Here is a 13,945-nt window from a genome sequence, read left to right on the forward strand (position 1 = left end):
GCATAATGCTCTTTATTCCTCTGGGAAAACATCAAGAAGGGGAATAGCTAGGTTATATAGGAATTCTAGTACTAGTTCTTTTTAGGAATCTCAGACTGTTTTCCACAGTTATTGTACTAGTCTACACTCCTACCAATAATGCAGAGAGATTCCTTTTCCCCCACAGACTCTGCTAATTTGTTATTGGTTAACTTCTTGATAACAGCCATTGTTTTCTGGAGTGAAATAGAATCTGAGTGTTGTTTTAATTTGCATCTTTTGAATGACCAGTTAGACTGAGCATTTTTTTCTTATATTTAATTGTTCAGATACTACTTCATCTGAGAAGTATGTATTCATATCAGATGTCCATTTGGGGATTGGGTCTTTAAATTTAGGGGTGTAATTTTTTCCAATTCTTTATGTGTTCCAGATATTAATTCTTTGAGGAACAAATGGAAAAAAATTCTCACTCTGTGGGATGCTTTTTTACTCTGTCTGTGGTTTCTTTTGCTATGCCAAACTGAGCTGTGGATTCTGTATAGCATTTCCCATGTAATTGGGGTTTTGTCCTTGAAGTCTTTGTCCACAACGAGGTCTTCAAAACTTCTACTTATTCTATCTTCCAGTAGAGACAGTGCTTCTGCTTAAGTATTTGAATCTTTGATTCATTTTGATTTTAGTTTAGTGAATGGTGATAGATACAGATCTAGTATTAGTGTTTGTCATAAGCAAAGCCAGTTTTTCTAGCACCACCTATTAAAGAGGCCGTCTTTCTTCGAGAGAAGATGTTTGGCCCCTTTCTCAAAGATAAGGTGGCTGAGTGTGTTTATATATGTTTTGGATCTTCTAGTCTGTTCCACTGACCCTCAGGTCTTTTCTTTTTTGCCAGTACTTCAGTTTCATTTCATTTGTGCCATCCTTATGTACAGGACTAGTGGGGGTGTTGTTACTGCACGCATGTATCAAGTCTTCATCTACACTTTTAGTCCTGCTTCCCCTCATAGATCTATCAGTGATTTTATTGTATGTCTTAACCCATTATAATCCCCCCTCTCTCCTCCATCCCTCTCTCCCTTTCTCTAGTTTATTTTATCCTTTGAAAAGCTCACATGGCATCCCTTGGCTCTCAGTTTAAACATACGTAGGTCTCTCTATGTTTTTCCAGACTAAGCCTCTTGTTAATGTCTTTTGTATTCACTGCTTCTATTTCACTTCACCTTTATTCTTCCATGTTTCCATCAGATACCATGGTCTTCCATCAGAAAGTGCAAATAAATCTTTATGTATCTATTTTCCCCTGTAAGTCTAATTTCTTTTTTAATTTTTTTTTTTATTTTGACAGAATAGAACCAAGTGAAATAAAACTGAATAGTTTCAATCAAAACAAAATGAACATGATACAGAACTTCAAAACAAGGTAAAAGGAAATCAGTAATGGCTGCCATAATGTCTTTTGCTATATTCAAAATTACTGCCCATACCATCAGATGTAATAAAATAAATAAAGCAGAATAAAACAAAGCAAAACAAAACAATGAGAGAAGTACAGAACTTAAAAACAAGATAATAGGAAAACAACAACGGCTACCATAATGCTTCTTTATATCGTCAAAGTAGTTGTGGATACCATCAGACATAATAAAATCAAACAAAAAATAGAATAAAATCAATCAGAACAAAACAATGAAAGCAATACAGGGCTTCAAAACAAGATAATAAGAAATCAATAATGGCTACCATAATATATTTTGCTAACTTTTAAATAGCTGTTCATACCATCACATATCATAAAATTAAAAATAAATAAATAAATAAATAAAACCAAACTAAACAGAACAATGAAAATAATACAAGGCTTTAAAACATGATCATAGATTAACAATGGTCACTGCCTTCCCTGTTTAGACATTTCCTCCCCTTTTCCTTTCACAATATCTATTGTGCATTTTGGATCCCACTACCTCCTTTAGATTTTTTTATACTAGGGAGACAACATGATGCTCAGCCTTGTGATTCTGGACTATTTAATCTATGAGTATGGTTTCAAGTTGCATCCATTTACCTACAAAGAGCCTCAAGCTTATCTTTCTTTATAGATAAAGAAAAAATGCCATTCTTTATAATGGCATTATGGTAGCAATCGTTGTTTTCCTATTATCTTGTTTTTAAGTTCTGTACTGCTCTAATTGTTTTGTTTTGTTTTATGACTAGCTTTCCACTGTGTAAAAATGACATATTTTTCTTATCCATTCTGCTGTTTATTGGCAAGCTACTCCTACTTTTTTCTGGTTCCCCTTCACATAGAGCGTTGTTTTCTCTCTTTTGTCTTTCAGTCTATGAGTTTTTCTTTTACATAAAATGTGTTTCTTGTATAAAGTATATTAATGGATCTTCTTTTCCACTCTGTCTGTTTCTTTTGATTGGTAAATTGACGCCATCGACATTAACTCTTAAGGCCAACATATGTTGTCTTGTCTCTGCTGTGCTATTTTCCTGCTTCTGGCTACCTACTTTTCCCCTCCATTCAATTGTGCACCCCACTCAGTGATATTCCTCTTCCACTGTTCCTGGAACTGTGGTCATTTCTCTCTCTCTCTCTCTCTCTCTCTCTCTCTCTCTCTCTCTCTCTCTCATGTGCTTCAGTATTCTTTGTAGAGTTGGTTAGTTGTCATGAGATCCTTCAGCTGTTCTTTGTCATGGAAATACATTGTTTCTCCATTAATTTTGAAAGATAGTATTGCAGAGTACATCAGTCTAGGTTGGAAATTATTTTCTTTCTGGTCTTGAAGCATTTCACTCAAACCTCTTCTTGACTTGATGATTTATGCTGAGAAGTCTATTGTGATTCTGATAAGTTTTACTTTACAGGTAATCTGGGTTTTTTCTAACTGTTTAATATTTTGTTCTTGTGCTGAATTTCTAGGTTCTTGTTTATTATATTCCTAAGTATAAATTTATTTTGGTTATACCTAGCTGGAGTTCTATGTGCCTCACTACCTGAATGTCATGCCTTTTCCATGCCTGGGAGGTTTTATGATATTGCTTCTATAAATAGACTTTTTGTGTCATTTGCATTAACTCCTGCTTTTTTGCTGACACGTACTATTCTTAAATTTTTTTGTATCATCTTGTAGGAATTTTTATTTCCTGGTTCCTTTTTATTTTTAAGACATCTTTCCTTTTACAATCACTAGCTGCAAACTTGTTTTCAAGGTCTTCAAGGTCTACAAGTTTATCTTTAGTTTCTTTTAAGTGGCTTTTCCAGCTTTCAATGGAGTTTTTAATTTCCTGGATATCTCTTTGAATCCGTTTCATGCATTCTAAATCCATCTTATATAGTTCCTTCAAGGTTTCCCTCATTTTCGTATGCTCCTCTTTTTTAATGTATATCTTCGTTAGAGATGCCCAGCAATTATTTTATGTTCTTCATTTCTTCTTTTATCTGAGATATTACTTCTGATCTGATTTCTTTTACAGCCTCATGAAGTTGTTTCTTTACTTCAGTTGCCATCACTTTAGAAACTTCAGGTGTGTGACTCGGGATCTCTTTCTTGTTCACATCTCCTCGACTTGCTCTCCATGCATTGGAAGCCCGAGATTGCCTTTTGCTTCTTCATCTTGACATTTTTCTGGGTTCTTCCAGCTAAGTGAGGAGTGAGATCCCTGGCACTTCTTGTGTTGCCTACAATTTCTCCAAAGTATGACTGTATGGTTCTCCTGGCCAGTGCTGGCTACAAGTATTTGATGGTGGCCATTGGGTGTGCTGATGTGGGGCTGGCTGCTACTTTTTACAGCCTGTGCTGCCTTTTGGCAGAGGGAAGCATCCCAGATGGTGGCTGGTGTGTATGCAGGGGCAAGGCTGGGTGCTGCCTGATGGACCTGAACTGGTTACTGGTAGGAAGTGTCCCAGGTGGCAACTGGTATGTGCAGAGGCCCCAGTTTCTTTTATACCAACTTATGTAGGCATCCCTTGAAAGAGTTCCTTCTCTAACCACCACCACTCCTCTGATATTTCTTTTGTCCAGTCCATTAATTACCCCCCATTATTACACCCCATTGTAGTGTGCAACTGAAGTTTTGAACACTGTCATGACTGGTTGATAGCAACTGATGTGCTTAACCACTTCCACCAATCTTCTGTGTGCATTTTGTGTTCAAACTCTATGTTTTTGGGAGGTATTATTCCCTACTTCCAGGGCCATTCTTTCTCTATCTTCACTCCTGTTTTCTTTTTTTCCTGAGCACTTGTTGATGAAGAATTTCAGGGTTTGGATATTTGTCCTCCTTCTCTTATTGGTCTCAGTGAATCACAGAGTGTTAGTCCCTCTCTATGCTAGCAGAGGCTCAGATTGTTGCAGGCAGAATAAGTTTGTTTCCTCCTTACAGTCAGAAAATGTCCTGAGCTTCAGTAGACCAAAGGCACATGCCTGTTGGGATTATCCACTGCCCAACTGTATACTTAATGTAGGCTTAATGGGATTAATCAACACAGACCTGAGTTCTATAAGCCCACTACTTCTTCCAGATACAGCAGTGTCACACACTGAAATGGATATTTTTTCATTTTTACTTTTATTCCTTTTTATTCCTTTTCACTTTTTCTTCATTGTTTGTTCTTACTTTAATATGAATGTGAACATTGTCTTTAGATTTTTTTGTTGTTTTGTTTGTTTTTTCTGCTCTTTCCTTCTTTCCATCCTTTCTCACCATCTTCCAAAGTTTGTATTATCTTCCTTTTTCTCCATTCTTGTTTCTAATCTTTTACCCTTCTTCTATTATTCTATTTTTCCCCTAACTTCTATAAATTTGCCAACAAGGATACAATTGCCATACTGATGTGATATTTGCTATATAAAATTTTCTAGTTTGTTTTAGATTTTCATATATAACCACAAATATAGTTCATATAGTAAAAGGCGGACAATTAAGAGTTACCACATTTTATCATTTTCTAAGCTGTGTTTCATACAATTGTTATTGCTCATTGAACTACTCTAGTCAAGGTGATATAATTCTAAGCAGGTATACCTCCTCATGTGCCAAGAATGAAATTGCCTGAGTGTCATACAGTTTTATAGGCTGGAGCCAAAGACAGGGACTATATCAAATAGTTAGCAACAGCTACTCCCCAGTAAAATGAAGAGGTAGGATCTTGCTAGAGACTGAAAACCCAAAGTCAGCTATGTCAGCAATACATCTCTAAGTAGTCATTTCGAAGTAGTCTTGATATTAGGCATAAAGCTAAATATCATGAGCAATTTACAAGCATTCATGCAAGATTTAACTTAAAAAAAGAAATAAAGTGAGAAGACGTAGAAGCAAAATACAACCCCAGAGTTTCAGATAGCCAAAGGCAAACTCAGGAGCCTAGGTTCAAGACAGGTGAGGATTCATGGAACAAAGTCCTTGATCACAGGCATCGCCCTACAGTTATTCACTTGTGGAGAAGTGATGTGACTATGAATATGGCAGGAATTATCTGAGTAATATAAGCAGAGCTAGTCAGTTGGAGAGAAAGTATCTTTGCAATATGTAGGAAAAATGGTATACAGAAAGAATAATTTATGTAACTCAATTGAGGAAGCATTACAATGGTTTAGGAGGCTGTTTCTTCTGATACATAAACTTTTGTGTGCTGGGAAATCATAGCCTCTTATCTTGTGAATCGAACCCCTTTTTTATTCCTGGAGCTGACTGTCTCTGCCTAAGTGTTAATAGGGAACATGGTACAAGGAAACAGGAAGCTGTTGGCTGGCCTTAAGGATTACATATCAGTACATTATCTAGCCATATGTGTTTAAATCATGTGTTGTTTAGAAGTCTTTAGATTGCTTTCTCAAATTTTAAAATAGAAATACAATTGAACATTTGCATGGAGAGCACGCATAGGAAGAAAAGGCTTTTTGCATCCAAACTTTTGAAAATCTCCTCAAATTTTTTCTATTGTTTTGTTTAAAAAGTATGCCCAGTAGTGTATCTTTCTAATAGACAAAGTGCAGAAAATGAAAAATTTTTATAGTACTTATTATTTTAGATGTGTAAGTGAAACTTATCTAACTTAGCTGATTGGAAATGTTATCAAAAAGCTACGCATTTGCTTCTTACTGTTCAGAAGTGTCAAAGCATCCCTTTGCTGAGTGACTGATCTGTGTTTATTCTCTGAACTTATAGTGATGGATGTGATAAGGCACGATGTTGGTAAGCTGGTATGTATTTCATAGTGTTACTGAAATGGGGAAGAATGTTAAAGGCTTGGAGCTGAGGAGAGCTCTGCTTCCTCTGAGCAGCAGTTTGTCGATGTGTTCATGTTCCATAATGACCCTGTGTACCGCTCTGACACAGCTGTTGGGTTTACAATTAGGCTCAGAATTAGACTGAGCTGATGCAAATGCTCAGGAATTTACAAGGTAGAGTTATTTGTAGTAACTTCACTCCTGTCCTAGCCATTTCACCCTTTCATTCCATTTGATTTGGGGCTTTTTTTTTTTTTAGCATACTATCTATTACTGCCTAGGGCTGAATCATGACTCCCATAAATTCATACCTTGGAGTGTCAACATCCCCATGCATCTGTGTTTGGGGATAGGGCATTTAGAGAAGTAACTAAGGTTATTTAGAAGACGCAGTTAAGGTTGAATAAGGTTAAAAGATGGGGCCCTGACTCGACAAGACCAATGTTCTTGTGAAAACATAAAAAGAACCAGAGACTCTTCCCTTCCAAGATACGTAGCAGAGAAGCTACTCAAGAACAGAGCAAAAAGGTAACCCACAGGAGCCAGTAAGAAAGGCCCAGCAGAAAACAACCCCACTAACACCTTGTCCTTGAAATTCCACCCTCCAGAACCAAGGGAAAATAAATTGTGTGTTTAAATAACCCAGTCTGTGATACCCTGTTATGTCAGGCTGAGCAGCTCAATACATTACAGATAATTCCAAATTCATTGTTTCTTAATTTTTTTTGGTTCTGTTTAAGTTTTTAAAATCTGTATTAATTTTGAAAGCTTATAATCATTTCTCTATTTTCTTCCTCTCCACCTGACAAAAACTGTTTGTTGCTCCCCAAAGCTTCTTTAATAATTACTGTGTATGTTTTTAACTGTATTCAAGAAGCAACAGTAATTTCTTAAAGGAAAGACCAAACTACCTTAGTGAAATTGCCGAGTGAAAATAAGGAAAAGATCCTAAAATACTCAATAAATAGTCACATTCATAATAAATGAATTCCTTAGTTTCACATAAGTGTATTTAATGTAATTGTTGATACTCTCCCGTGTCAACTTGAGAAGTTTAGAAGTTTAACTAAGAGACTCAGCAGGGGACCAGGGACCTCATTTTGTAAATATGCTAAGCCTGTGCAAGAGGAGGACAGAATGATGGTGGGAGGGCTACACTTACCCTAGGGAGCAGTGGCTTGCTTACAATATAAGGGAGGGGAAAAAAGGTTGCTCTCCCCCTCTCTTTTTGCTCTTGCTGCTTTTGCTGACTTCTGCTGTCTTAAAATGTCTGGCAAGTGTGAGATCATGAGTTCAATCCCCAGTACAAAAAAAAAAATGTTGTCCCTGTGCCATGCCACCTTGCTTTGGAGTCAGCTGATTATGGACTGAAACCTCCACAAACTGCGAGTTAAATAAAACTTTCTTTCCTTAAAGTTGGGTGTCAGGTATTTTGTCACAGCAATGAAAGAAAAATAACCAAGACAACTATCAATGAAAATGCTTGTTGATATTGTCTTGAGAGTTTTAAAGTAAAATCAGAAAACTTTATTTTGTAACTGTCCTGCCTTCAGATATTATTGCATATTCATAGACTCCTAGATATTCCTGTATGTAAATTTTAAACAGCTATGCACTCAGTAGTTATAACACATAAAATCATATCCCACAAAGTTTAACCTGTAAGATGTCATCTATTTAATTTATGTCCTTTGTCCAAGTGTGATTCCTGGAAGCAGTAGCTGAATCATGCTCCTGACTCAGAATTTTCACTTAACAAATTCACATTCAATTCAGATGCACATAAAGTCTGAGCTCTTCTCTAACCAAGAATGCATCTGTCAATCACCTTTAAAATTTGCAAGTACAAATCTTTCAGGCCAGATTTACTGAATGCAAACCTCTGAAAAGAAACCAGAAGTTGCTAAAAATTTTCACAGGTGATTTTCCTGAAAAGCCAAAACTAGAAATTATTGATCAAAGAGTATTCTTTCATGCTGCAAAACAGTCACATTGTTTGACTTTAATAGGCTAAAGAATTAGTCTGCACTTTTGAAAAAGTAGGTTTTGAAAGCATAAAGGAGTACATTCTGTGTGCTCCATAGGCTGATTTAAAAATAGAAACTATCTCAATAGAATGAAAGGTTCACTAAAATCAATGTTTGTATAAACAGTTGTACATTAATAATTCTTTTGCAAAGGAAAATAGCTTAACAGTGAGCAGTCCAACTTGTTTAAATGTTAATATACCACTTGCAAAAGATGGGATGCAGCTGGCTTGCAAAAGATTCAGCAAAATGTCACTAACATAATGATAAGGTACAAAAAATGAAAAAAGCTGAATCCACTCATTTACTTATTTTTATTGTTATGTATTTATTATTAAAAATATTTTACTTTATTGACTGCAACTTGTATGTGTTGGGAGCCGCAGCCGACACCGGTCGCTTTACTTGGCGGACGTGAGGCCTGTAGAAAAGAGCAAAGCCTGAGCTAAGTTACCCCTCCCATCGAGTGAGCCAAGTTGGCGCCTGCTTCCTGCCCCCTGATTGCCCTGGCGACTTAAACAACCCGCTCTGTAAGATAGTCTGCCTAGCAACAACTGATGTTAGCCAGTCAGCCCGCATCGCGCGCTTTGAACTGATTGGCCACTGTTACCCTATAAAAGTGAATGCCTCTCCCGCCACGAGGGAGAAGCACAGAGAGAGATAGAAAAAGTCTACCGGTGAGAAAGGGCTGGTGGCAGAGCGGAGGCCTCGCGGGGCCCACGCGGAGACAAATAAAGGCAAGATTGCACACCATCAGAATCTGTCGCGTGTTCTTCCTGCAGGCCAGGAGCGACACCGACATGTATGTGCATATCTGTATCAGGAACTGAAATACTCTGAGATATTAAACATGTGGATGCAACACAGACATATCTTTATAGTTACATCATGATCATTGACATAGGACACAGACACCGCTTGTATACAGTCACACTTTTACAAAGAACTGCTGCACAAATAAGGTATGTTGACTCTTTATGTCTCATTTGTCTGCCATTAAAATAATATGTTAATAGGTAGGAATGAGTCACTCTATCAAAGGAATTCAAATTACAAAAGAAAAGTTGCTAAGAGAACACAGTTTTTTTTTGTTTGTTTGTTTGTTTTAAGATTAAGATAAAGGAGGACATAACAACACAGGTCAGAACAAAACAATTAAGCAACATAGTGTTTTACCACCAGACAATTTGACATAACATTACGTACCATAGTGTCTCTTTTCTTTAAATATTTGAGTATACCTTAATATACCACAGTATAAAACATAAAAAGACAGTGTAAAACCATTCAAGAGAATGAAAGTATTACAGGGTATTCAGAACCAACTAACACAGAATGAACAATGGTTACTATATTATTTCTTTGTTTACAACAAACTTTGTTTATATTATCACGTATAATAATATCCAATAAGATACAACATGACAAAACTGATGGAGACAAAAAAAACAAAAGCATGGTGGGACTTCAAAACAAGATGATATTAAATCAGCACTAGCTATTATAATGCTTTGTTTTCTTCAAATTAGCTGTTCATACCATCACAGACAATAAAATCAAACAGCCCAAAATATAACCATTCCACTTAATGAATGAAAACATTATAAGGCTTCAAAGCAATATAATGGGGAACTGTAATTACCACATAGCTTTATGTATTTTTACCATTTCATACAATAGGGAAACTATTCAGTATTTATGCATGTGATTTTCATATATTTCACTTATGAGTATGGTCTCAAGCTGCATCCATTTATTTATAAATATCTCAATGTGATCATTCTTTATAGCTGAATAGTATTCCATTGTATAAAAATATCACAACTTTTTATCCATTCCTCAGGTGATGGACACACGGGTTGTTTCCAAGGTCTGGCTATTACAAATTTTGCTGGTATAAACATAGGTGCACATAGTTCACTGTGGTATGATGTTTTCAGTTCTTCTGGGAATATGCCTAGAAGTGGAATAGGTGGAACAAATGGGACTTCCAATCCCAGCTTTCTGAGAAATCTCCAGACTGACCTCCACAATGGTTGCACCAGTCTACACTCCTGCCAGCAGTGCAGGAGAGTTCCCTTTTCCCCACAGCCTCTCCAGCATTTGTTCTTGGTAGTTTTCTTGATCTTGGCCATTCTTCCTGGAGTGAGATGGAATGTCAGTGTGGTTTTAATTTGCATTTCTCTAATGAATAGTGATGATGAACATTTTTTTCATGTATTTATTTTCTATTTGTATTTCTTCATCTGAGAATTGTGTATTCATCTCAGATGTCCATTTTAGGATTGGAGCCTTGAATTTTGGGGGTCTGAGTTTATGTAATTATATGTTTTACACAGAAGTCCTTTGTCTGAGAGACAGTTCACTAAGATGTTTTCCCAGTTTGTGGGTATTATTTTCACTATGCTAGAGATTTCTTTTAAAATGCAGAAACTTTTCAATAAGGCATGATCCCAGTTGTTGATTCTGGGAAGTATTTCCTGTGAGATATGATTCCCATGAATTCTCTACCTATCACTGTCTTCAAGGTTTTTACCCAATTTGTCTTCCAATAGATTTAGTGTTTCTGTTTTAGTATTCAGATCTTTGATCCATTTAGATCTTAATTTAGTATATGGTGATAGACATGGGTCTAGTCTTAGTTTTACGGAGAGCCAGTTTTTCCAACACCATTTATTAAAGAGACTGGCCTTCTTCTAGTGAACCTACTTGGCCCCTTTGTCAAAGATAAGGTGGTTGAGTGTGTTTGTAGTTCTGGTTGCATCTTCTAATCTATTCCATTGATCTTCAGCTCTGTTTTGATTTCAGTACCATGTTGATTTTACTACAGTAGCTTTGTAGTTTAACTTCAAGTCAGGGATTGTGATGCCTCCTGCCTTGCCTTTGCTTCTTAGAACTGTCTTTGCTATTCCAGGTCTCTTCAGGTTCCAGATGAATTTTAGGAGTGATTTCTTGAGATCTAGGAGGTATGTTGAAGGTATTTTTATTGGGATTGCATTGAATCTGTATAACAGTTTTGGGAGAATGACCGTCTTCACAATATTTATTTTTCCTATCCATGAGCAAGGGATGTCTTTTCATTTTCTGAGATCATCTTCATTTCTTTTTTTCAGTATAGTATAATTTTCCTTATATAGATCTTTCACTTGTTTTATAAGAATAATTCCTAAATATTTCATTTTTCTTTTTGCTAGTGTGAAGAGTGTTGCTTCTCTTATTTCGCTGTGATTTTGTTGTTATTAAATAGAAATGCTATTAATTTTTGTGTATTAATGTTGTATCCAGCTACATTGCTGTATTTATTCATTATATCTAGGAGTCTTTCAATGGAATTTTGAGGGTCTTCTATGTAGAATAAATATCATGTTATCCACAAATAATGATAATCCAACTTCTTCTTTTCGTATCTTTACCCCTTTTATTTCTCTCTCTTGGATATTTGCTCTGGCTAGTATTTCTAGTACTGTATTAAATAAGAGCAGTGATAAGAGATATCCTTGTATTGTTCCAGATTTTAAGGTATAGGCCTTCAGTTTTTGGCCATTTCATATAATACTGGCTGTTGATTTGTCATAGATGGCCTTTATTATATTGAGGTAAAAACATCTACCAAATTTCTGTAAAGTTCTGATCATAAATGAATGTTGGACCTTATCAAAAGTTTTTTCAGCATCTATAGAAATGATCATGTGATTCTTATTTTTGGCTTTATTGATATGGTGGATTACATTTATTGATTTAAGTATGTTGAACTATCCCTGCATGCCTGGGATAAATACCACTTGTTCGTGGTGTATAATCTTCTTGATTATTTGCTGCATCCTATTTGCCAATATTTTATTGAGGATTTTTGCATCTGTGTTCATTAGGGAGATTGGCCTGTAGTTCTCTTTTTAGTTGGGTCTTTCTCAGGTTTGGGTTCTAGAGAAATATTTGCTTCCAGGAATGACTTAGAAGGATTGTTTCCTTTTCACTTTCATTGAAGAGTTTGAGGAGTGTCAGCATTAAGTCTTCTTTGTATTTCTTGTAGAATTCTGAAGTCAATCCCTCTGGCCATGTGCTCTTCTTTGTGGATAAGGACTTAATTGTATTTTCAATTTCATTAATAGAAATTGGGTTATTCAGTAGTTTTACATCTTCTTGACCTAGCTTTGGTACTTCACATGTTTCTAGGAACCTGTCTATTTCTTCTGTGTTATCAAACCTATGAGAGTAGAGGTTTTTGAAATAGGTGTTGATGATTTTCTGTTTTTCTACAGAGTCTCTAGTGATTTTGCCTTTTTTATTCTTTTCATTTCCTTGCATGAAATTAAGCTTTTTCTTCCCTTTTTAAACTAAGATTCACTTGGGCCTTCTCAATTTTATTTATTCTTTCAAAGAACCAATGAATCTGATTCATTGATTCTTTGGATTGTTTTCTAATTTTTTTTTTTTTTGTCTTTTTCCTTTTTATCGGTACTGGGGATCGAACTCACGACTGCCTGCTTGCAAGGCAGGAGCTTATGCCACTGAGCTAAATCCCCAGACACTTTGGATTGTTTTCTTAGTCTCTACTGCATTAATTTCTGCTCTTCTTTTGGCTTTGGGGTTGACTTGCTCTTCTTTTTCTAGGTGTTTGAGGTGTAGCATCGGGTTATTTATTTGTATTCATTTTGCTTTCCTGATGTGGGAACTCAGTGCAATAAATTTTCCTCTGAGGACAGCTTTCATTGCATCCCACAGGTTCCAATAAGTGGTATTTGTCTTTTTGTTTGTTTGTTGTTATTTTTAATTTCTTCTTTAATTTCCCCTGTGACCCATTGATTACTCAAGAGTGTGTTATTCAGTTTCCATGTGTTTGTGGGGTTTTTGCAGTATCTTTTATCATTAATTTCTAATTTCATGATGCTATGATCCTATAAAATGCATGGGATAATTTCAACTCTTCTGCATTTATTTAAATATGTTCTGTGGGCTAGTATATGGTCTATTTTAGAGAATGTGCCATGTATTGCTCAGAAGAATGTGTATTATGATGCTTTTTTGATGGAACACTCTGTATATGTCTATCAAGTCCATTTGTTCACAGGTGTGATTCAGTTCTGTTATTGCTTTGCTGATTTTCTGTCTGGTTGATCTGTCCTTTGGTGTCAATGGCGTGTTAAGATCTCCTGTTATAATTGTGTTATTTATAATTTGGTTTTTTTTAAAAAATGGAATGCTTCACGAATTTGTGTGTCATCCTTGTGCAGGGGCCATGCTAATATTCTGTGTGTGGTTCTAATTTTAGTATATGTGCTGACGAAGTGAGCACGAACACACAGTTTTTTTAAATCAAGTTATGTCTGCAAAAGTATCTACTAATACACAACAAAAAATTGCAAATTTATTCCTAGAAATATTATAAGCCCAAAAATGTTACATTCATCTGACAAATGGCATTTGTCTTGTGACTGTGACTTTGCCTTTTCCATTATGCCATGAAATATTCATGCCTTCAATATTATTTAACTCCTATCCTTAATAAAACTCTTAGCAAAATCATCTTCTAACTTGACTTCTGGAAACACTTCAATTAATACCACTTAATGTCTTAAATATATTATTAACTTCACATTCTATCCCGTGGTATTTACGAGTCATTTGCTATCATTCTACAGAGAACTTTTAGGATTCCTGGATAAGATTTTGCATTAATTCCTTTGTTATTCAGATTCCATGGAT

At 35.7% G+C, this 13,945-nt stretch overlaps 1 non-coding gene across 1 annotated transcript; it reads right to left on the reverse strand.

Annotated features, from left to right (window-relative positions):
- Positions 1–13,428: 13,428 nt before the first annotated feature.
- Positions 13,429–13,535, reverse strand: LOC111757690 (U6 spliceosomal RNA). The gene has a single exon (XR_002791977.2). It is a non-coding gene; the product is annotated as a U6 spliceosomal RNA (small nuclear RNA).
- Positions 13,536–13,945: the final 410 nt, after the last annotated feature.

Source organism: Cavia porcellus, unplaced genomic scaffold (genome assembly GCF_034190915.1).
Source record: "Cavia porcellus strain 051 isolate PalLab524CR breed Dunkin Hartley unplaced genomic scaffold, mCavPor4.1 scaffold_9, whole genome shotgun sequence".
NCBI classification, from domain to species: domain Eukaryota; kingdom Metazoa; phylum Chordata; class Mammalia; order Rodentia; family Caviidae; genus Cavia; species Cavia porcellus.